This window comes from Megalopta genalis, chromosome 19, assembly GCF_051020955.1.
Source record: "Megalopta genalis isolate 19385.01 chromosome 19, iyMegGena1_principal, whole genome shotgun sequence".
In the NCBI taxonomy this organism is placed as follows: Eukaryota; Metazoa; Arthropoda; class Insecta; order Hymenoptera; family Halictidae; genus Megalopta; species Megalopta genalis.
In genome coordinates, this window is record NC_135031.1 from 21571 (window position 1) to 47271 (window position 25701).

A 25701-nucleotide genomic window follows, 5' to 3' on the forward strand; every position below is an offset into this window, starting at 1 on the left:
AAATCAAGTTTAACACAAGTATTTGAAACTAAACCATTTGTATCGCATTGATTTGAAGCTAACTCGTTTGTTTCTCCTGCATTTGAATCTATCTCATTTAAATCGCAAGTATCTGACGCTAAATTATTTGTTTATCAAGGATTTGAAGCTAAACCATCTACATCGCATTGATTTGAAGCTAAATCAATTGTTTCGCTTGGATTTGAAGCTAACTCGTCTGATTCGGATGCAGTTGAAGCTAAATCATGTTTATCAGAAGCACCTGAATCCAAACCAATTGTTTCGCATTGATTTGAAGTTAAGCCTACTACTTCGGATTGATTTGAAGTTCAATCATGTGTTTCGCATGGATTTGAAGCTAACTCGTTTATGTCACCTGCATTTGAAGCTTTATCACACACATCGCATGTATCTGACGCTAAATCATTTGTTTCTCAAGGATTTGAAGCTAAACCATCTACATCTAATTGATATGAAGCTAAATCAATTGTTTCGCTTGGATTTGAAGCTAACTCGTTTGCTTCGCATGCTGTTGAAGCTAAATCATATATATCACAAGTATTTGAAGCTAAACCACTTGTTTCGCATGGATTTGAAGCTAAGCCTTCTACTTCGCATTGATTTGAAGTTAAACCATGTGTTTCGCATGCATTTGACGCTAACTCGATTATGTCATCTGCATTTGAAGCTATTTCATTTAAACCGCAGGTATTTGAAGGTAAATCATCTGTTTCGCATGGATTTGAAGCTAAGCCTATTACTTCGCATTGATTTGAAGTTAAATCATGTGTTTCCTTTGGATTTGAAGCTAACTCGTTTGTTTCGCATGCAGTTGGAGCTAAATCTTGTATATCACACGTATTTGAACCTAAACCATTTGTTTCGCATGGATTTGGAGTTAAGCCTTCTACTTCGCATTGATTTGCAGCTAATACATGTGTTTCGCATGTATTTGAAGCTAACTCGTTAATGTCACCTGCATTTGAAACTATTTCATTTAAACCGCAGGTATTTGAATGTAAATCATTTGTTTCGCATGGATTTGAAGCTAAGCCTTCTACTTCGCATTGATTTGAAGTTAAATCATGTGTTTCCCTGGGATTTGAAGCAAACTCGTTTGATCCGCATGCAGTTGAATCTATTTCATTTCAACCGAACTTATCTGACGCTAAATCATTTGTTTCGCATGAATTTGAAGTTAAGCCATCTACCCCGCATTGATTTGTAGCTAAATCATGTGTTTCCCTTGGATTTGAAGCTAACTAGTTTGTTTCGCCTGCATTTGAATCTATTTCATTTAAACCGCAAGTATCTTACGCTAAATCATTTGTTTCTCAAGGAGTTGAAGCTAAACCATCTACATCGCATAGATTTGAAGCTAAATCAATTGTTTCGCTTGGATTTGAAGCTAACTAGTTTGTTTCGCATGCAGTTGGTGCTAAATCATGTTTATCACAAGTATCTCAATCCAAACCAATTGTTTCGCATGCATTTGAAGTTAAGCCTTCTACTTCGCATTGATTTGAAGCTAAATCATGTGTTTCGCATGGATTTGAAGCAAACTCGTTTATGTCACCTGCATTTGAAGCTATATCACTTACATCGCTATTATCTGACGCTAAATCGTTTGTTTATCAAGGATTTGAATCTAAACCATCTACATCGCATAAATTGAAGTTAAATCATGTTTTTCACTTGGATTTGAAGCTAACTCGTTTGATTCGCATACAGTTGAAGCTAAATCATGTATATCACAAGTATTTGAACCTAAACCCTCTTTTTCTTATGGATTTGAAGTTAAGTCTTCTACTTCGAATTGATTTGAAGCTAAATCATGTGTTTCGCATGGATTTGAAGCTAACTCGTTTGATTCGCCTGCATTTGAATCTATTTCATTTAAACCTCAAGTATTTGACGCTAAATCATTTGTTTCTGAAGGATTTGAAGCTAAACCATCTACATCGCTTTGATTTGAAGCTAAATCAACTGTTTCGCTTGGATTTGAAGCTAACTCGTTTGATTCGCATGCAGTTGTAGCTAAACGATGTTTATCACAAGTATTTGAACCTAAACCATTTGTTTCGCATGGATTTGAAGTTAAGCCTTCTACTTCGCATTGATTTGAAGCTAAATCATGTGTTTCGCATGGATTTGTAGCTAAATCGTTTGTTTCGCCTGCATTTGAATCTTTTTCATGTAAACCGCAAGTATCTGACGCTAAATCATTTGTTTCTCAAGGATTTGAAGCTAAACCATCTACATCGCATTGATTTGAAGCTAAATCAATTGTATCGCATGGATTTGAAGCTAACTCGTTGTTTCGCCTGCATTTGAAGCTATTTCATTTAAACCGCACTTATTTGAAGATAAATCATTTGTTTCGCATGGTTTTGAAGCCAAACCTTCTATTTCGCATTGAATTGAATTTGAATCATGTGTTTCTCTTGGATTTGTAGCTAACTCGTTGTTTCGCCTGCATTTGAAGCTATTTCATTTAAACCGCAGGTATTTGAAGGTAAATCATTTGTTTCGCATCGTTTTGAAGCCAAGCCTTCTATTTCGCATTGAATTGAAGTTAAATCATGTGTTTCACTTGGATTTGAAGCTAACTCGTATGATTCGCATACAGTTGAAGCTAAATCATGTATATCATAAGTATTTGAACCTAAACCATTTATTTCGCATGGATTTGAAGTTAAGTTTTCTACTTCGCATTGATTTGAAGCTAAATCATGTGTATCGCATGGATTTGAAGCTAACTCGTTTGACTCGCCTGCATTTGAATCTATTTCATTTAAACAGCAAGTATCTGACGCTAAATCACTTGTTTCGCATGGATTTGAAGCTAAGCCTTCTAATCCGCATTGATTTGAATCTAAATCATGTGTTTCGCATGGATTTGAAGGTAACTCGCTTGTTTCGCCTGCATTTGAATCTTTTTCTAGTAAACCGCAAGTATCTGACGCTAAAACATTTGTTTCTCAAGGATTTGAAGCTAAACCATCTACATCGCATTGATTTGAAGCTAAATTAATTGTTTCGCATGGATTGGAAGCTAACTCGTTGTATCGCCTGCATTTGAAGCTATTTCATTTAAACCGCAGGTATTTGAAGGTAAATTATTTGTTTCGCATGGTTTTGAAGACATGCCTTCTATTTCGCATTGAATTGAAGTTAAATCATGTGTTTCACTTGGATTTGAAGCTAACTCGTTTGATTCGCATACAGTTGAAGCTAAATCATGTATATCACAAGTATTTGAACCTAAACCATTTATTTCGCATGGATTTGAAGTTAAGTTTTCTACTTCGCATTTATTTGAAGCTAAATCAATTGTTTCGCATGGATTGGAAGCTAACTCGTTGTTTCGCCTGCATTTGAAGCTATTTCATTTAAACCGCAGGTATTTGAAGGTAAATTATTTGTTTCGCATGGTTTTGAAGCCATGCCTTCTATTTCGCATTGAGTTGAAGCTAAATCATGTGTTTCGCATGGATTTGAAGCTAACTCGTTTATGTCACCTGCATTTGAATCTATTTCATTTAAACCGCAGGTATTTGAAGGTAAATCATTTGTTTCGCATTGATTTGAAGTTAAGCCTACTACTTCGCATTGATTTGAATTTAAAACATGTGTTTCCCTTGGATTTGAAGCTAACTCGTTAATGTCACCAGCATTTGAAGCTATTTCATTTAAACCGCAGGTATTTGAAGGTAAATCATTTGTTTCGCATGGATTTGAAGCTAAGCCTCCTACTTCGCATTGATTTGAAGTTAAATCATGTGTTTCCCTGGAATTTGAAGCTAACTCGTTTGTTTCGCATGCAGTTGGAGCTAAATCATGTATATCACAAGTATTTGAACCTAAACCATTTGTTTCGCATGGATTGGGAATTAAGCCTTCTACTTCGCATTGATTTGCAGCTAAACCATGCGTTTCGCATGGATTTGAAGCTAACTCGTTTGTTTCGCCAGTATTTGAATCTATTTCATTTAAACCGCAAGTATCTGACGCTAAATCATTTGTTTCTCAAGGATTTGAAGCTAAACCATCTACATCGTATTGATTTGAAGCTAAATCAATTGTACGGCTTGGATTTGAAGCTAACTCGTTTGTTTCGCATGCAGTTGGAGCTAAAACATGTATATCACAAGTATTTGAACCTAAACCATTTGTTTCGCATGGATTTGGTGTTAAGCCTTCTACGTCGCATTGATTTGTAGCTAAATAATGCGTTTCGCGTGGATTTGAAGCTAACTCGTTTGATTTGCCTGTGTTACGTCTCCCGACGTTTGATTAAGGACAATTACCATATAATTACTCGAATAAATATAAAATAAGTAAATATGTATTCACCTTATCACCGTAAGAATAAGATGCACACTCAGTTACATACCCACCTTCATAAAACACTACAGAACTCTACGTTAACTACATGTCTTTACCAACCACACAGAACCCACCGAACTCCACTATACCGATAATACTAAACCGCATGAACACTAATACTTAAGTAACATTAGAACATAACTCGTGGCGTTAGACATATTCTAAGTAGCCACAATTGCGCGCGGACTGGTGTTACGTCAGTCCGCTGAACGTGGCATCCCCGCTCCGAGCGCTCCGTTGCCATGAAGACCTCCCTCCACGACGACCGAGCCTACCAAGATGGCGGCGGGATCGCAGCCGAGGAGGACCCATGCGGAGCCGAGCAGAGCAGTTTCCGCATCCAACCTCTACGACTCGACTTCTCAGCTCCCAACCGGGGAGACCTTTCGATTCCATATCCAGTCAAACTCTCAGCGATTATAACGTTAGGAATTCTATTCGTAGGATTAAGAACGCGCTTTGTAGTTTATATTATAATAGAATATACTATTTAGTTAGACTCAATTCAATTCATTTTCCCAACGTCCTGCATCCGGAGATCACTTCACCGAAACCCCGATCGAGCTACCAACCGCCAACGCCCAGGAAAGTCTCGACGACGCCGGGGCCTGCCAATAACCTCTCCTACACAAAATCAGGCCGAACACCGATCCAGGGGATGAGCGGAGGCAACGAGGTGAGTGCAGTGCAATCATCCCAAATAGAGCCGAGTTGACGGGTCGTGAGACCCTGTAATACGCGAACGGTACGCGTCGCGTGTGCAAAACGGTGGTTCGAAATACGTCTGTTTCCGCGGTCCGTAGAAAGGTAACATATATTTTTCGGAACGTCTACCGCGGGACGTAACAATTGGTGGCAGCGGTGGGATACTAAACCACCTCTCACCATGCCCGTTAACCCGGCTGATTGCACGCGTTCAAAATCCTACGATCTCGAAAGTAAACCGCTGACTCAAGATGAACTCTCCGCGATCCAGAAATCGCTCGCGACCAGGGAAAACCGCCTCCAGGAACAAGCTCGTAGTCTCGAACGTAAGCGTAATTTACTCGACTCGCAAATGTCCCAAGCCCAAGAGGACCTTAACAAGGATCGCGACGCGATAGCCGCTGAAAATGCACAGCTCCGCGAACAAATGGAGAAATTGTTGCTTGAAAATTCTCGCCCCGCCGAAGTAGTCGACACCGTCCCCGATCCGCTGGCGCATGTTCCGTATTACCGCGGACACGACGCGGAAGATTCTAATTTAACCCTGAAATCGGCGGTAGATTTGATTCCGACCTTCGACGGCACTCGACCTCCCGTATTACAGTTCACACGCGCATGCCTTCATGCGAAGTCCTTAATCCCTGTGCATTCCGAACGAAGCCTCGCGCGATTAATTGTGGGCAAGTTACGAGGACATGCCCTCTCGGCGGTAGAGTTCAAGCCGATAAGCACGGTCTCAGAAATATGCGAGCGATTGAAAACACTATTCGGTGCCAGCCACAAGGTCGATCATTATCGGGGACAATTGGCAAACTTGTACATGTACGAAAAAGAAAACATCTTCGACTACATTAACCGCGTAAGAGATTTGCACGCCGCTATATTAAATTGTATGGGAGACCACGCAGACGTAACGGAAATCGACGACTTCGCTAGGGATTGCTTTATCGATGGCACAATTCCCGGTATTAGATCGGAATTACTCACCGAGCGGAAGAAACACATGGATACGGTGTTCGACGAATCCGTCAAGATATTTAGGCGTCTCGAGACGGATAAACTAAGATACGGTAACATAAACACTCGAGAAGTACGGTTCGCGGGAAGTATATACAACCGTCGGGAAGAAACTGGATCCGACACGCATCGGTTTAGGGCACCGTCGCCGTACCGTCGCTCCGAACAAAGAGGCGCTTATGCAGGCCAACCCCGTAACGATAATACGGCCCGCCCGCATGCAGGTCATTACGACGCGCCGCCGCGCCATTACGACGCGCCGCCGCGCCATCGCGACGCGCCACCACGCCATTATGACGCGCCACCGCGCCAGTATGACACGACACAGCGTCGCCGAGGGGATGCATCCAGATCTCCGACCGATTACGACACATCGTCACGACAATACGACACCGCGAGTAGGTACGAGACACCGTCGCGCGACAATTATCGCTATGCCCCGCGCGGACAGAGTCAAAACAACGATTACACCCAAAAATTCTGTAATTACTGTAAATTCCCGGGGCACGACATCCACGAATGCAGGAAGCGAGAATACAATAACCGCATGCGTGAACAACATTCGGGAAACGAGCGCGACCTCCCGACCCGCCAAAACAACCGTCGGGAGGAAAACAGGAACAATCAAATAGTCCGGATGATCGCGGACGACGCGGAACCAAAGACGGAAGTAGGATCGCGCGAATGACTCTTCGACCCGCTGCAGCCGTACCGCACGTATCCGTTTCTCCACCCGAATTGATAAACACTGCGCAGTTGATGATAGACACCGGGGCGGAACCAAACATTATTAAAACCTCGCGCCTCAAACCGGACGTGGTCGTCAACGTTTCAGATACTATCAATATAACCGGGATTACGGACGGGGCGGTCACAACTATCGGTACGACGCTAATCTCGATCGCGGACGCGAAAGTCGAATTCCATGTGGTAGCCGACTCATTTCCTATCTCCGCGGACGGAATATTAGGCTCCACATTTCTATCACAGGGAGCGGAGATTTCATACAGAACCGAATCCTTAACATGGCAGGGAAACGAGTTTCCATTTACCACTCAAAAAAGATGCAAAATAGAGTCACGTACCGCGGCGTGTATCAAAATAAAGGTGACCGGACCAGAATATGGTTACCTGAGCCGTCGCGAAGTAGCGAAGGGGGTTTTCATTCCTCACTGCTGCGTTAGAAACTCCGGCGGACAAGCGACCGTGCGTTGCGTCAATACCACTAACGACCCGATAGATTTCACCATGCCGACCATGGAACTGGTGGAGTTGGAGGAGATCTTAGATGCCAACGAAGCGCAGAAGTATTTTCCAACCTCTAAATTGCAACGCACTAAGTCAAGCTCGATATATAATCTAAATTCCACAACCTCCCGCTATGAAAAGGTCACCGACATAATCAGTACGGACCATCTCGGCGAGGAGGAGCGGGAACACGTCAAACAATTACTCAAAGACAACCACGATCTCTTCCATCTCCCGGGGGAACGCCTCGGGAAAACCAATGCCGTACAACATAAAATAGTCACTACAGATCAAATACCGATTCACGTTAAACAATATCGATACCCGCCTGTCCATCGCGAAGAAATAAACAACCAAATGAGGGAGCTCCTGGATCAAGATATAGTCGCTCCCTCAAAATCACCATACAATAGTCCACTCTGGGTCGTGCCGAAAAAAGCCGACGCAGATGGGAACAAAAGATGGAGGATGGTGATCGACTTTCGCGCCATCAACGAAAAGTTTATTCCCGATGCGTACCCCCTACCCAGTATACTGGAAATCCTCGACCAGTTGGGGAGCGCAAAGTATTTTAGCGTATTTGACTTGCCGAGTGGCTTCCATCAAATAGGGATGCACCCCGACGATGCCGAGAAGACCGCTTTTTCGACGCCTTACGGTCACTACGAATTCAAGCGTATGCCTTTCGGTCTCCGAAACGCGCCCGCGACGTTTCAGCGCCTAATGGACAGCATTCTCACCGGCCTCCAGGGCAATGAATTGTTCGTGTATTTGGACGACATCGTCATTTACGCTCGCAGCCTGTCGGAGCATCGTGCGAAATTTTACAAACTGGCCGACAGATTGCGAGAGGCCAATCTGAAACTACAACCGTCTAAGTGTTCGTTCCTCCACCGTGAAGTGGCATATTTGGGCCATGTTATAGGCGAAGACGGCGTAAAACCTTGCCCGAAAAAGGTAGAAGCCGTACAGAATTTTCCCCGACCAAAATCCACGAAAAACTTGCGCGAATTCTTGGGTCTGTCAGGTTACTACAGGAGATTCATCCCCAAATTCTCACAAATCTCAAAACCCCTGACGGTTTTGTTAAAAAAGAACGCGAAATTCGTGTGGAACCTAGAACAGGAAAATGCCTTTAACACCCTCCGCGAAATCCTAATAACAGAGCCACTCCTCCAATACCCGGATTTCGCTAAAGAATTCAACATAACGACGGACGCTTCTGGATTTGCCATCGGCGGAATATTGAGCCAGGGGGAAATCGGAAGGGACCGTCCAATAGCTTACGCGTCACGATTGCTACATGGTGCCGAACTAAATTACTCGACTATAGAAAAGGAGTGTTTAGCCATCATATATTGCACTCAATATTTCAGGCCATACATTTACGGCCACAAATTCAAACTTGTTACCGACCACCGCCCACTCGTGTGGATGAACTCAGTTAAGGATCCCACATCCCGATTACTGAGATGGAGATTAAAATTGGCAGAATTTGACTACACAATCTCTTACAAATCAGGCAAAGCTAACGTAAATGCAGACGCGCTTTCTCGAAACCCAGCTTCCGTACTCCCACTGTCAACAACATCAAATTCGTCAGATCCTTCCGACGCCGTAAGGAAACCCCGAAATCTTAATAAACAAACTTATTCTCCGACTCCATCACCAACCTCTCCCTCCACCTCTGACTCCCCCTTATCATCACCATATTCTCCACCCTCCCCACACTCGTCGACTTCGCGAGAAACCTCTCCCCACGTAAGCATCCCAGCCATCTCCCCTCCTCAGGAGAGACGACAAACTCCGAGCCCGAGTAACGACGACGAAACTGACACGGACGAAGACGAAGTTATCTTCAAAGATTACAACCCCCCAGCGTCACCCCAAAAGAGAACTATAACGCACACACGAGACAGATTAATCATGAGAAACGATAACATCGCGGCATTCGTGACCACCAGTGGCCACCCGCTGGATGTGGGCGCCATCGACCTCTTTAAAGCCGGAAAAATTCCCAAAATCTCAGACCTCACCTTGTCCCGCGCAAGAGTATTAAAACTGGGTAACAAAAGACTAATCCTACTCCCAATTAAAAATTCGCAACACCACTTGGCAACCTACGAAGACCTACTCGAACTGTCCCAATCAATACTAGATGTAGCAACAGAACTGCAGTTAGATTCCATTAGTATCTCAAAAACACAACTGGACGATATACCATGGCACACTATTTATAAATTATTAGTTAACACTTTCGCAACTACCAACACAAAAATCTTTGCATGTGGCAACGAAGTCATTATACCCAAAGAGAGTGAGCGCCTGACTATCGTGAAGGAAAACCATCTGTCCGCTTTCGCCGGACACAAGGGAATTACCAAAACCTACAGGAGAATACGGGAAAAATATTATTGGCCCACATTGAAAAAAGAGGTACAGGAATTCGTTAACGCATGCGAATCATGCCAAAAGAAAAAATTAGTAAGGAACAAAACACGACAACCCATGACTATTACGGACACACCGGGTAAATCCTTCGAGAAAATATCTATGGACATAGTCGGCCCCCTCCCCACATCACCGAAAAATTATGCTTACATCCTTACAATCCAAGATCTCCTGACCAAATACTCCATGGCCCTCCCATTACGGACAGCAACAGCAATCGAGATCGTAGACACCTTCATAAAAAATTTCATTTGTCGATTCGGCGCACCGAAAGGTATCCTAACCGACCAAGGTGCCAATTTTCTGAGTTCCCTAATGAAGAATATTGCTAAAAGATTCAAAATTGATCAATTTAAAACAACCGCGTTCAGACCCCAAGGTAATGGCTCAATCGAAAGGTCGCACCATGTATTAATCGAATACCTCAAACAATACATGTCCAAGGGCGACTGGGACGAGTGGCTCCCGCTCGCAATGTTTTCGTATAATACAAGCGTACACGAAGGTACCCTCTATACCCCACACGAACTAGTGTTCGGATCTTTGGCAAGAACTCCGTCAGCCAACTCCCTGGCTCACGACTCATCCAACGAGTCCTACGCGAGATACTTAGAAAATTTACATATTAAAATAACAGAAACCCTGACAGACGCCAGGAACAATCTAACCGTAGCGAAAAGGAGATCGAAGGCATATTACGACAGGAGGACGAACACGCAGTCCTTTTCCGTCGGAGATAGAGTCTACCTCCTCAAGGAGCCCAAACGTGGGAAATTCGACGACGAATACGTCGGCCCCTATACCGTCTTGGAATGCATGAGTAATTGTAACGTGCGACTTAAGATAAGGAATGGTTCTCGAGTAGTACATACCGATAAGATTAAGCGCGCCCCCACACAAACACACCATGTACAAACCATAACACACTCAACCACCACCACCACCGGAAGAGCCCCACAGCAGCAGCAATATATGACCGCAGGAGAACTACAAAACCGACACCAGTTTACTACGTGCAACGCGATCATGAAGACCTCAACCATCTGCATCATTGTCGCAATAGTGGAATCAGCCGCGGCCTTAATAGGCTGCGACTGCAACAGCCCCACGCTAAACACCTCGACAATTTCTACGATCGACAAACCCAAGTGTGAGTATACAGACACTAAACTCAACACTTCAAGCGTCCCGATCCAGCTGCTCCAACTCGTGAATTTCAAAGATGTCCCAGCATTCCAATGCAAAGTCGAAATCGACCGAACAATATACCACTGCGGGATGTACTCGCACACGTCCGTGGTTAGCAACGGAAGACAGGAATACATCCTAAACACCCCGAGGGACATTTGTAGAACGATGCACGACGCTGGAATTTTGACTCTGCCTCCCGCGGGACAAGTAATTGGTTTGGAACGAAACAGCACCACAACCCGGAGTTTCACGCTAGCAGGATCGATCAAACAGGACGGTACCTGCGGCGGAACCACCTATAGTGACCCATACGGCACGTGGGACAACGTGGTGGTCCAAGCAATTGTTAAAATCACTCTGAAGACATTTAGAGCGCCCGTCAAACTTAACAGCAACCAGCTCTACCTGCCCAACGGACAACGCTGCGCCCTGAGCGAGGAATATTGTATGGACTCCGAGGATGGATACACTTACTGGACAGACCTTCCCGAGGATCCATGCCGCACGAATAATTACAATGTCCTTTACGAGGGTAGGGCAATCAAAGCCACCACAAAAGATAACAACTTCGCCTCCATCTACACGGTGACTTCTGGCGATACAGCGTTCGCCCTGACGAGCACCGGCCGAACACAAACGTGCGGATATACGCTGATCAAGACGGAGCACCCCAAACTCCTAATTCTCGAAACATCAAAGGAAGGAAAGTTCAAAAACATAGCAAAACCCCAAGAAAATAATTTGGACATTTTTACATATGTGAACACCAAATTCGTCTATGTGGAAAAACACCTGAAATCGCAAATCGTAGCCCTCTACAAGGATATGATGAAGCAGAAACGCCAAACGGAACAACAAATACTTAAAAATATAATTTCCTTGGTACACACATCACCTGCGGAAGTGGCTGCCACAATAACCAGGGAGCCGGGATACATGGCCCTCCCCGCCGGCGAGGTTATATACATCGTCAAGTGCGTGACGGTCCAGTGCACGCTCAGGAAAACGGACGACTGCTTCGACGAACTCCCAGTATCATATAGGAACGGTTCCTTCTTCCTGACTCCCAAAACACGAATCCTCGTGAGAACGGGAACACGAAGGACGTGCAACGAACTAATTCCACCTACCTACCGCATCCATGGCACTTGGTACAAATTCACACCGAGGCCGGTGGAAAGCGCCCCACCACCACCACTACAGCCGCTGACCACCTCGACATGGAAGTATACGGATCCATCCAATCTCGCAAGCGGAGGTATCTACACAGAAGAGGACCTCCAAAAACTCAACGAACATATAATGTTCCCGATAGAAAGGACGGCCTTCGTGAACGCACTGGCGCAGGGGGCATCTGGAAGAGAATACGCCAGCGATCCTATCAGGATGTACAACCTGATGGACGAAAAGACACTGCAGCAAATAGCGGAGTCAACCGGAGAGAAAATTTGGAGCGGATTCGTGCAGTTCGGATCGGCCATGGCAGGGATAATAGGCATCTATATAGCCCTGAGAATCGTAAAATTAATAGTCAGTACGATTCTCAATGGAATTGCCCTCCACGCTGCATACGGATGGAGCTTGCAGCTACTCGCAGCATGTTGGAGTGCCTTGGCTCACTTCTGCCTCTATTTAAAGGACCAGGACCGTGGAAGTGGTAGTGAAGTGACCCAGAACAAAGTTCCCCTTAAGTGCGTGACAGTAAAACAAAACCCCATAAGCGAAAACCCAAGTGCTAGCGAAAACCCAAACAATCCCAAAGACTCTAAAAAGGAATCATTAGAACTGTACATCTCCCGAACACCCCAGTACGTCAGATACAAAAAGGTCGCCCAAGACCCAGAGGAAGAATAATCCCTGCGGCATTATTCTTCCTGCGAAAGGGGGGAAGGTGTTACGTCTCCCGACGTTTGATTAAGGACAATTACCATATAATTACTCGAATAAATATAAAATAAGTAAATATGTATTCACCTTATCACCGTAAGAATAAGATGCACACTCAGTTACATACCCACCTTCATAAAACACTACAGAACTCTACGTTAACTACACGTCTTTACCAACCACACAGAACCCACCGAACTCCACTATACCGATAATACTAAACCGCATGAACACTAATACTTAAGTAACATTAGAACATAACTCGTGGCGTTAGACATATTCTAAGTAGCCACAATTGCGCGCGGACTGGTGTTACGTCAGTCCGCTGAACGTGGCATCCCCGCTCCGAGCGCTCCGTTGCCATGGAGACCACCCTCCACGACGACCGAGCCTACCAAGATGGCGGCGGGATCGCAGCCGAGGAGAACCCATGCGGAGCCGAGCAGAGCAGTTTCCGCATCCAACCTCTACGACTCGACTTCTCAGCTCCCAACCGGGGAGACCTTTCGATTCCATATCCAGTCAAACTCTCAGCGATTATAACGTTAGGAATTCTATTCGTAGGATTAAGAACGCGCTTTGTAGTTTATATTATAATAGAATATACTATTTAGTTAGACTCAATTCAATTCATTTTCCCAACGTCCTGCATCCGGAGATCACTTCACCGAAACCCCGATCGAGCTACCAACCGCCAACGCCCAGGAAAGTCTCGACGACGCCGGGGCCTGCCAATAACCTCTCCTACACAAAATCAGGCCGAACACCGATCCAGGGGATGAGCGGAGGCAACGAGGTGAGTGCAGTGCAATCATCCCAAATAGAGCCGAGTTGACGGGTCGTGAGACCCTGTAATACGCGAACGGTACGCGTCGCGTGTGCAAAACGGTGGTTCGAAATACGTCTGTTTCCGCGGTCCGTAGAAAGGTAACATATATTTTTCGGAACGTCTACCGCGGGACGTAACACCTGTATTTGAATCTATTTCATTTAAACCGCAAGTATCTGACGCTAAATCGTTTGTTTCGCATGGATTTGAAGCTAAACCCGCTACATCGCATTGATTTGAAGCTAAATCAATTGTTTCGCATGGATTTGGAATTAAGCCTTCTACTTCGCATTCATTTGCAGCTAAACCATGTGTTTCGTATGGATTTGAAGCTACCTCGTTTATGTCACCTGCATTTGAAGCTTTATCACTTACATCGCATGTATCTGACGGTAAATCATTTGTTTCTCAAGGATTTGAAGCTAAACCATCTACATCTAATTGATATGAAGCTAAATCAATTGTTTCGCTTGGATTTGAAGCTAACTCGTTTGCTTCGCATGCTGTTGAAGCTAAATCATGTATATCACAAGTATTTGAAGCTAAACCATTTGTTTCGCATGAATTTGAAGTCAAGCCTTCTACTTCGCATTGATTTGAAGCTAAATCATGTGTTTCGCATGCATTTGCCGCTGACTCGATTGTTTCGTCTGCATTTGAAGTTATTTCATTTAAACTGCAGGTATTTGAATGTAAATCATTTGTTTCGCATGAATTTGAAGCTAAGCCTTCTACTTCGCATTGATTTGAAGTTAAATCATGTGTTTCCCAGGGATTTGAATCTAACTCGTTTGAATCAGATGCAGTTGAAACTAAATCATGTTTATCACAAGTATCTGAATCCAAACCAATTGTTTCGCATTGATTTGAAGTTAAGCCTGCTACTTCGCATTGATTTGAAGTTAAATCATGTGTCTCGCATGGATTTGAAGCTAACTCGTTTGATTCGCCTGCATTTGAATCTGTTTCATTTAAACCGCAAGTATCTGACGCTAAATCATTTGTTTCGCATGGATTTGAAGCTAAGCCTTCTAATCCGCAGTGATTTGTATCTAAATCATGTATTTCGCAAGGATTTGAAGCTAAACCTTCTACTTCGCATTGACTTGAAGTTAAATCATGTATTTCCCTGTGATTTGAAGCTTACTCGATTGATGCGTATGCAGTTGGAGCTAAATCATGTATATCACAAGTATTTGAACCTAAACCATTTATTTCGCATGGATTTGAAGTTAAGCCTTCTACTTCGCATTGATTTGAAGCTAAATCATGTGTTTCGCATGGATTTGAAGCTAACTCGTTTCTGCCACCTGCATTTGAAGCTATTTCATTTAAACCGCAGGCCTTTGTAGGTAAATCATTTGTTTCGCATGGATTTGAAGCTAAGCCTTCTACATCGCATTGATTTGAAGTTAAACCATGTGTTTCGCATGAATTTGAATCTAACTCGTTTATGTCACCTGCATTTGAAGCTATTTCATTTAAACCGCAGGTATTTGAAGGTAAATCATTTGTTTCGCATGGATTTGAAGCTAAGCCTTCCAGTTCGCATTGATTTGAAGTTAAATCATGTGTTTCCCTGGGATTTGAAGCTAACTCGATTGATGCGCATGCAGTTGAAGCTAAATCATGTATATCACAAGTATTTGAACCTAAACCCTTTTTTTCTTATGGATTTGAAGTTAAGTCTTCTACTTCGAATTGATTTGAAGCTAAATCATGTGTTTCGCATGGATTTGGAGCTAACTCGTTTGATTCGCCTGCATTTGAATCTATTTCATTTAAACCTCAAGTATTTGACGCTAAATCATTTGTTTCTGAAGGATTTGAAGCTAAACCATCTACATCGCTCTGATTTGAAGCTAAATCAACTGTTTCGCTTGGATTTGAAGCTAACTCGTTTGATTCGCATGCAGTTGTAGCTAAACGATGTTTATCACAAGTATTTGAACCTAAACCATTTGTTTCGCATGGATTTGAAGTTAAGCCTTCTACTTCGCATTGATTTGAAGCTAAATCATGTGTTTCGCATGGATTTGAAGCAAACTCGTTTATGTCACCTGCATTTGAAGCTATATCAATTACATCGCTATTATCAGACGATAAATCGTTTGTTTATCAAGGATTTGAATCTAAACCATCTACATCGCATTGATTTGAAGCTAAATCAATTGTTTCGCATGGATTTGTAGCTAAATCGTTTGTTTCGCCTGCATTTGAATCTTTTTCATGTAAACCGCAAGTATCTGACGCTAAATCATTTGTTTCTCAAGGATTTGAAGCTAAACCATCTACATCGCATTGATTTGAAGCTAAATCAATTGTATCGCATGGATTTGAAGCTAACTCGTTGTTTCGCCTGCATTTGAAGCTATTTCATTTAAACCGCACTTATTTGAAGATAAATCATTTGTTTCGCATGGTTTTGAAGCCAAACCTCCTATTTCGCATTGAATTGAAGTTAAATCATGTGTTTCTCTTGGATTTGTAGCTAACTCGTTGTTTCGCCTGCATTTGAAGCTATTTCATTTAAACCGCAGGTATTTGAAGGTAAATCATTTGTTTCGCATCGTTTTGAAGCCAAGCCTTCTATTTCGCATTGAATTGAAGTTAAATCATGTGTTTCACTTGGATTTGAAGCTAACTCGTATGATTCGCATACAGTTGAAGCTAAATCATGTATATCATAAGTATTTGAACCTAAACCATTTATTTCGCATGGATTTGAAGTTAAGTTTTCTACTTCGCATTGATTTGAAGCTAAATCATGTGTTTCGCATGAATTTGAAGCTAACTCGTTTGACTCGCCTGCATTTGAATCTATTTCATTTAAACAGCAAGTATCTGACGCTAAATCATGTGTTTCGCATGGATTTGAAGCTAACTCGTTTCTGCCACCTGCATTTGAAGCTATTTCATTTAAACCGCAGGCCTTTGTAGGTAAATCATTTGTTTCGCATGGATTTGAAGCTAAGCCTTCTACTTCGCATTGATTTGAAGTTAAACCATGTGTTTCGCATGAATTTGAATCTAACTCGTTTATGTCACCTGCATTTGAAGCTATTTCATTTAAACCGCAGGTATTTGAAGGTAAATCATTTGTTTCGCATGGATTTGAAGCTAAGCCTTCCACTTCGCATTGATTTGAAGTTAAACCATGTGTTTCGCATGCTTTTGAAGCTAACTCGTTTATGTCACCTGCATTTGAAGCTATATCACTTACATCGCTATTATCTGACGCTAAATCGTTTGTTTATCAAGGATTTGAATCTAAACCATCTACATCGCATTGATTTGTAGCTAAATCAATTGTTTCGCTTGGATTTGAAGCTAACTCGTTTGTTTCGCATGCAGTTGGAGCTAAATCATGTATATCACAATTATTTGAACCTAAAGCATTTGTTTCGCATGGATTTGAAGTTAAGCCTTCTACTTCGCATTGATATGAAGCTAAATCATGTGTTTCGCAAGGATTTTAAGTTAACTCGTTTGATTCGCCTGCATTTGAATCCATTTCATTTAAACCGCAAGTATCTGACGCTAAATTATTTGTTTCCCATGGATTTGAAGCTAACTCGTTTGATCCGCATGCAGTTGAAGCTAAATCATGTTTATCACAAGTATCTCAATCCAAACCAATTGTTTCGCATTGATTTGAAGTTATGCCTTCTACTTCGCATTGATTTGAAGCTAAATCATGTGTTTCGCATGGATTTGAAGCAAACTCGTTTATGTCACCTGCATTTGAAGCTATATCACTTACATCGCTATTATCTGACGCTAAATCGTTTGTTTATCAAGGATTTGAATCTAAACCATCTACATCGCATTGATTTGTAGCTAAATCAATTGTTTCGCTTGGATTTGAAGCTAACTCGTTTGTTTCGCATGCAGTTGGAGCTAAATCATGTATATCACAAGTATTTGAACCTAAAGCATTTGTTTCGCATGCATTTGAAGTTAAGCCTCCTACTTCGCATTGATATGAAGCTAAATCATGTGTTTCGCAAGGATTTTAAGTTAACTCGTTTGATTCGCCTGCATTTGAATCCATTTCATTTAAACCGCAAGTATCTGACGCTAAATTATTCGTTTCCCTTGGATTTGAAGCTAACTCCTTTGATCCGCATGCAGTTGAAGCTAAATCATGTTTATCAAAAGTATCTCAATCCAAACCAATTGTTTCGCATTGATTTGAAGTTAAGCCTTCTACTTGGCATTGATTTGAAGCTAAATCATGTGTTTCGCATGGATTTGAAGCTAACTCGTTTGATTCGCCAGCATTTGAATCTATTTCATTTAAACCGCAAGTATCTGACGCTAAATCATTTGTTTCGCATGGATTTGAAGCTAAACCATCTACATCGCATAGATTTGATGCTAAATCAATTGTTTCGCTTGGATTTGAAGCTAACTCGTTAATGTCACCTGCATTTGAAGCTATTTCATTTAACCCGGAGGTATTTGAACCTAATGCATGTGTTTCGCATGGATTTGAAGTTAAGCCTCCTATTTCGCTTTGATTTGAAGCTAAATCATGTGTTTCCCCTGGATTTGAAGCTAACTCGTTTGATACGGATGCAGTTGAATCTAAAGCATGTTTATCACAAGTATTTGAACCTAATGCATGTGTTTCGCATGGATTTGAAGTTAAGCCTTCTATTTCGCTTTGATTTGAAGCTAAATCATGTGTTTCGCATGGATTTGAAGGTAACTCGTTTATGTCACCTGCATTTGAAGCTATTTCATTTAAACCGCAGGTATTTGAAAGTAAATCATTTGTTTCGCATGGATTTGAAGCTAAGCCTACTACTTCGCATTGATTTGAAGTTAAACCATGTGTTTCGCATGGTTTTGAAGCTAACTCGTTTATGTCATCTGCATTTGAAGCTATTTCATTTAAACCGCAGGTATTTGAAAGTAAATCATTTGTTTCGCATGGAATTGAAGCTAAGCCTTCTACTTCGCATTGATTTGAAGTTAAATCATGTGTTTCCCTGGGTTTTGAAGCTAACTCGTTTGATCCGCATGCAGTTGAAACAAAATCATGTTTATCACAAGTATCTGAATCCAAACCAATTGTTTCGCATTGATTTGAAGTTAAGCCTACTACTTCGCATTGATTTGCAGCTAAATCATGTGTATCGCATGGATTTGAAGCTAACTCGTTTGATTCGCCTGCATTTGAATCTATTTCATTTAAACCGCAAGTATCTGACGCTAAATTATTTGTTTCGCATGGATTTGAAGCTAAACCATCTACATCGCATAGATTTGAAGCTAAATCAATTGTTTCGCTTGGATTTGAAGCTAACTCGTTAATGTCACCTGCATTTGAAGCTATTTCATTTAAACCGGAGGTATTTGAATGTAAATCATTTGTTTCTTATGGATTTGAAGCTAAGCCTTTTACATCGCATTGATTTGAAGTTAAATCATGTGTTTTCCTGGGATTTGAAGCTAACTCGATTGATGCGCATGCAGTTGAAGCTACATCATGTGTATCACAAGTATTTGAAGCTAAACGATCTGTATCGCATTGATTTGAAGCCAAATCAATTGTTTGGCTTGGATTTGAAGCTAAGTCATTTGTTTCGCATGCAGTTGGAGCTAAATTATGTATATCACAAGTATTTGAACCTAAACCATTTGTTCGCATTGATTTGAATCTAAATCATTTGTTTCGCATGGATTTGAAGCTAACTCGTTTGAATCGCATGCAGTTGACTCTAAATCGTGTTCATCACAAGTATTTGAAGCTAAACCACTTGTTTCGCATGGATTTGAAGCTAAGCCTTCTACTTCGCATTGATTTGCAGCTAAATCATGTGTTTCGCATGGATTTGACGATAACTCGATTGTTTCGTCTGCATTTGAAGTTATTTCATTTAAACTGCAGGTATTTGAAAGTAAATCATTTGTTTCGCATGAATTTGAAGCTAAGCCTACTACTTCGCATTGATTTGAAGTTAAATCATGTGTTTCCCCTGGATTTGAAGCTAACTCGTTTGATACGGATGCAGTTGAATCTAAAGCATGTTTATCACAAGTATTTGAACCTAATGCATGTGTTTCGCATGGATTTGAAGTTAAGCCTTCTATTTCGCTTTGATTTGAAGCTAAATCATGTGTTTCGCATGGATTTGAAGGTAACTCGTTTATGTCACCTGCATTTGAAGCTATTTCATTTAAACCGCAGGTATTTGAAAGTAAATCATTTGTTTCGCATGGATTTGAAGCTAAGCCTACTACTTCGCATTGATTTGAAGTTAAACCATGTGTTTCGCATGGTTTTGAAGCTAACTCGTTTATGTCATCTGCATTTGAAGCTATTTCATTTAAACCGCAGGTATTTGAAAGTAAATCATTTGTTTCGCATGGAATTGAAGCTAAGCCTTCTACTTCGCATTGATTTGAAGTTAAATCATGTGTTTCCCTGGGTTTTGAAGCTAACTCGTTTGATCCGCATGCAGTTGAAACAAAATCATGTTTATCACAAGTATCTGAATCCAAACCAATTGTTTCGCATTGATTTGAAGTTAAGCCTACTACTTCGCATTGATTTGCAGCTAAATCATGTGTTTCGCATGGATTTGAAGCTAACTCGTTTGATTCGCCTGCATTTGAATCTATTTCATTTAAACCGCAAGTATCTGACGCTAAATTATTTGTTTCGCATGGATTTGAAGCTAAACCATCTACATCGCATAGATTTGAAGCTAAATCAATTGTTTCGCTTGGATTTGAAGCTAACTCGTTAATGTCACCTGCATTTGAAGCTATTTCATTTAAACCGGAGGTATTTGAATGTAAATCATTTGTTTCGCATGGATTTGAAGCTAAGCCTTTTACATCGCATTGATTTGAAGTTAAATCATGTGTTTCCCTGGGATTTGAAGCTAACTCGATTGATGCGCATGCAGTTGAAGCTACATCATGTGTATCACAAGTATTTGAAGCTAAACGATCTGTATCGCATTGATTTGAAGCCAAATCAATTGTTTGGCTTGGATTTGAAGCTAAGTCATTTGTTTCGCATGCAGTTGGAGCTAAATTATGTATATCACAAGTATTTGAACCTAAACCATTTGTTCGCATTGATTTGAATCTAAATCATTTGTTTCGCATGGATTTGAAGCTAACTCGTTTGAATCGCATGCAGTTGACTCTAAATCGTGTTCATCACAAGTATTTGAAGCTAAACCACTTGTTTCGCATGGATTTGAAGCTAAGCCTTCTACTTCGCATTGATTTGCAGCTAAATCATGTGTTTCGCATGGATTTGAAGTTAACTCGTTTATGTCACCTGCATTTGAAGCTATATCACTTACATCGCATGTATCTGACGCTAAATCATTTGTTTCTCAAGGATTTGAAGCTGAACCATCTAAATCTAATTGATATGAAGCTAAATCAATTGTTTCGCTTGGATTTGAAGCTAACTCGTTTGCCTCGCATGCTGTTGAAGCTAAATCATGTATATCACAAGTATTTGAAGCTAAACCATTTGTTTCGCATGGATTTGAAGTTAAGCCTTCTACTTCGCATTGATTTGAAGCTCAATCATGTGTTTCGCATGCATTTGACGCTAACTCGATTGTTTCGTCTGCATTTGAAGTTATTTCATTTAAACTGCAGGTATTTGAAAGTAAATCATTTGTTTCGCATTGATTTGAAGTTAAGCCTACTACTTCGCATTGATTTGAAGTTAAATCATGTGTTTCCCCTGGATTTGAAGCTAACTCGTTTGATTCGCATGCAGTTGAATCTAAAGCATGTTTATCACAAGTATTTGAACCAAATGCATGTGTTTCGCATGGATTTGAAGTTAAGCCTTCTATTTCGCTTTGATTTGAAGCTAAATCATGTGTTTCGCATGGATTTGAAGGTAACTCGTTTATGTCACCTGCATTTGAAGCTATTTCATTTAAACCGCAGGTATTTGAAAGTAAATCATTTGTTTCGCATGGATTTGAAGCTAAGCCTTCTACTTCGCATTGATTTGAAGTTAAACCATGTGTTTCGCATGGTTTTGAAGTTAAGCCTACTACTTCGCATTGATTTGCAGCTAAACCATCTACATCGCATAGATTTGAAGCTAAATCAATTGTTCCGTTTGGATTTGAAGCTAACTCGTTAATGTCACCTGCATTTGAAGCTATTTCATTTAAACCGGAGGTATTTGAATGTAAATCATTTGTTTCGCATGGATTTGAAGCTAAGCCTTCTACATCGCATTGATTTGAAGTTAAATCATGTGTTTCCCTGGGATTTGAAGCTAACTCGATTGATGCGCATGCAGTTGAAGCTACATCATGTGTATCACAAGTATTTGAAGCTAAACGATTTGTATCGCATTGATTTGAAGCCAAATCAATTGTTTGGCTTGGATTTGAAGCTAAGTCATTTGTTTCGCATGCAGTTGGAGCTAAATCATGTATATCACAAGTATTTGAACCTAAACCACTTGTTTCGCATGGAGTGGAAGCTAAGCCTTCTACTTCGCATTGATTTGCAGCTAAATCATGTGTTTCGCATGGATTTGAAGCTAACTCGTTTATGTCACCTGCATTTGAAGCTATATCACTTACATCGCATGTATCTGACGCTAAATCATTTGTTTCTCAAGGATTTGAAGCTGAACCATCTAAATCTAATTGATTTGTAGCTAAATCAATTGTTTCGCTTGGATTTGAAGCTAACTCGTTTGTTTCGCATGCAGTTGGAGCTAAATCATGTATATCACAATTATTTGAACCTAAAGCATTTGTTTCGCATGGATTTGAAGTTAAGCCTTCTACTTCGCATTGATATGAAGCTAAATCATGTGTTTCGCAAGGATTTTAAGTTAACTCGTTTGATTCGCCTGCATTTGAATCCATTTCATTTAAACCGCAAGTATCTGACGCTAAATTATTTGTTTCCCATGGATTTGAAGCTAACTCGTTTGATCCGCATGCAGTTGAAGCTAAATCATGTTTATCACAAGTATCTCAATCCAAACCAATTGTTTCGCATTGATTTGAAGTTATGCCTTCTACTTCGCATTGATTTGAAGCTAAATCATGTGTTTCGCATGGATTTGAAGCAAACTCGTTTATGTCACCTGCATTTGAAGCTATATCACTTACATCGCTATTATCTGACGCTAAATCGTTTGTTTATCAAGGATTTGAATCTAAACCATCTACATCGCATTGATTTGTAGCTAAATCAATTGTTTCGCTTGGATTTGAAGCTAACTCGTTTGTTTCGCATGCAGTTGGAGCTAAATCATGTATATCACAAGTATTTGAACCTAAAGCATTTGTTTCGCATGCATTTGAAGTTAAGCCTTCTACTTCGCATTGATATGAAGCTAAATCATGTGTTTCGCAAGGATTTTAAGTTAACTCGTTTGATTCGCCTGCATTTGAATCCATTTCATTTAAACCGCAAGTATCTGACGCTAAATTATTCGTTTCCCTTGGATTTGAAGCTAACTCCTTTGATCCGCATGCAGTTGAAGCTAAATCATGTTTATCAAAAGTATCTCAATCCAAACCAATTGTTTCGCATTGATTTGAAGTTAAGCCTTCTACTTGGCATTGATTTGAAGCTAAATCATGTGTTTCGCATGGATTTGAAGCTAACTCGTTTGATTCGCCAGCATTTGAATCTATTTCATTTAAACCGCAAGTATCTGACGCTAAATCATTTGTTTCGCATGGATTTGAAGCTAAACCATCTACATCGCATAGATTTGATGCTAAATCAATTGTTTCGCTTGGATTTGAAGCTAACTCGTTAATGTCACCTGCATTTGAAGCTATTTCATTTAAACCGGAGGTATTTGAAAGTAAATCATTTGTTTCGCATGGATTTGAAGCTAAGCCTTCTACATCGCATTGATTTGAAGTTAAATCATGTGTTTCCCTGGGATTTGAAGCTAACTCGATTGATGCGCATGCAGTTGAAGCTACATCATGTGTATCACAAGTATTTGAAGCTAAACGATTTGTATCGCATTGATTTGAAGCCAAATCAATTGTTTGGCTTGGATTTGAAGCTAACTCGTTTGAATCGCATGCAGTTGACTCTAAATCGTGTTCATCACAACTATTTGAAGCTAAACCACTTGTTTCGCATGGATTTGAAGCTAAGCCTTCTACTTCGCATTGATTTGCAGCTAAATCATGTGTTTCGCATGGATTTGAAGCTAACTCGTTTATGTCACCTGCATTTGAAGCTATATCACTTACATCGCATGTATCTGACGCTAAATCATTTGTTTCTCAAGGATTTGAAGCTGAACCATATAAATCTAATTGATATGAAGCTAAATCAATTGTTTCGCTTGGATTTGAAGCTAACTCGTTTGCTTCGCATGCTCTTGAAGCTAAATCATGTATATCACAAGTATTTGAAGCTAAACCATTTGTTTCGCATGGATTTGAAGTTAAGCCTTCTACTTCGCATTGATTTGAAGCTAAATCATGTGTTTCGCATGCATTTGACGATAACTCGATTGTTTCGTCTGCATTTGAAGTTATTTCATTTAAACTGCAGGTATTTGAAAGTAAATCATTTGTTTCGCATGAATTTGAAGCTAAGCCTTCTACTTCGTATTGATTTGAAGTTAAATCATGTGTTTCCCAGGGATTTGAATCTAACTCGTTTGAATCAGATGCAGTTGAAACTAAATCATGTTTATCACAAGTATCTGAATCCAAACCAATTGTTTCGCATTGATTTGAAGTTAAGCCTACTACTTCGCATTGATTTGAAGTTAAATCATGTGTTTCCCCTGGATTTGAAGCTAACTCGTTTGATTCGGATGCAGTTGAATCTAAAGCATGTTTATCACAAGTATTTGAACCTAATGCATGTGTTTCGCATGGATTTGAAGTTAAGCCTTCTATTTCGCTTTGATTTGAAGCTAAATCATGTGTTTCCCCTGGATTTGAAGCTAACTCGTTTGATACGGATGCAGTTGAATCTAAAGCATGTTTATCACAAGTATTTGAACCTAATGCATGTGTTTCGCATGGATTTGAAGTTAAGCCTTCTATTTCGCTTTGATTTGAAGCTAAATCATGTGTTTCGCATGGATTTGAAGGTAACTCGTTTATGTCACCTGCATTTGAAGCTATTTCATTTAAACCGCAGGTATTTGAAAGTAAATCATTTGTTTCGCATGGATTTGAAGCTAAGCCTACTACTTCGCATTGATTTGAAGTTAAACCATGTGTTTCGCATGGTTTTGAAGCTAACTCGTTTATGTCATCTGCATTTGAAGCTATTTCATTTAAACCGCAGGTATTTGAAAGTAAATCATTTGTTTCGCATGGAATTGAAGCTAAGCCTTTTACTTCGCATTGATTTGAAGTTAAATCATGTGTTTCCCTGGGTTTTGAAGCTAACTCGTTTGATCCGCATGCAGTTGAAACAAAATCATGTTTATCACAAGTATCTGAATCCAAACCAATTGTTTCGCATTGATTTGAAGTTAAGCCTACTACTTCGCATTGATTTGCAGCTAAATCATGTGTTTCGCATGGATTTGAAGCTAACTCGTTTGATTCGCCTGCATTTGAATCTATTTCATTTAAACCGCAAGTATCTGACGCTAAATTATTTGTTTCGCATGGATTTGAAGCTAAACCATCTACATCGCATAGATTTGAAGCTAAATCAATTGTTTCGCTTGGATTTGAAGCTAACTCGTTAATGTCACCTGCATTTGAAGCTATTTCATTTAAACCGGAGGTATTTGAATGTAAATCATTTGTTTCGCATGGATTTGAAGCTAAGCCTTTTACATCGCATTGATTTGAAGTTAAATCATGTGTTTTCCTGGGATTTGAAGCTAACTCGATTGATGCGCATGCAGTTGAAGCTACATCATGTGTATCACAAGTATTTGAAGCTAAACGATCTGTATCGCATTGATTTGAAGCCAAATCAATTGTTTGGCTTGGATTTGAAGCTAAGTCATTTGTTTC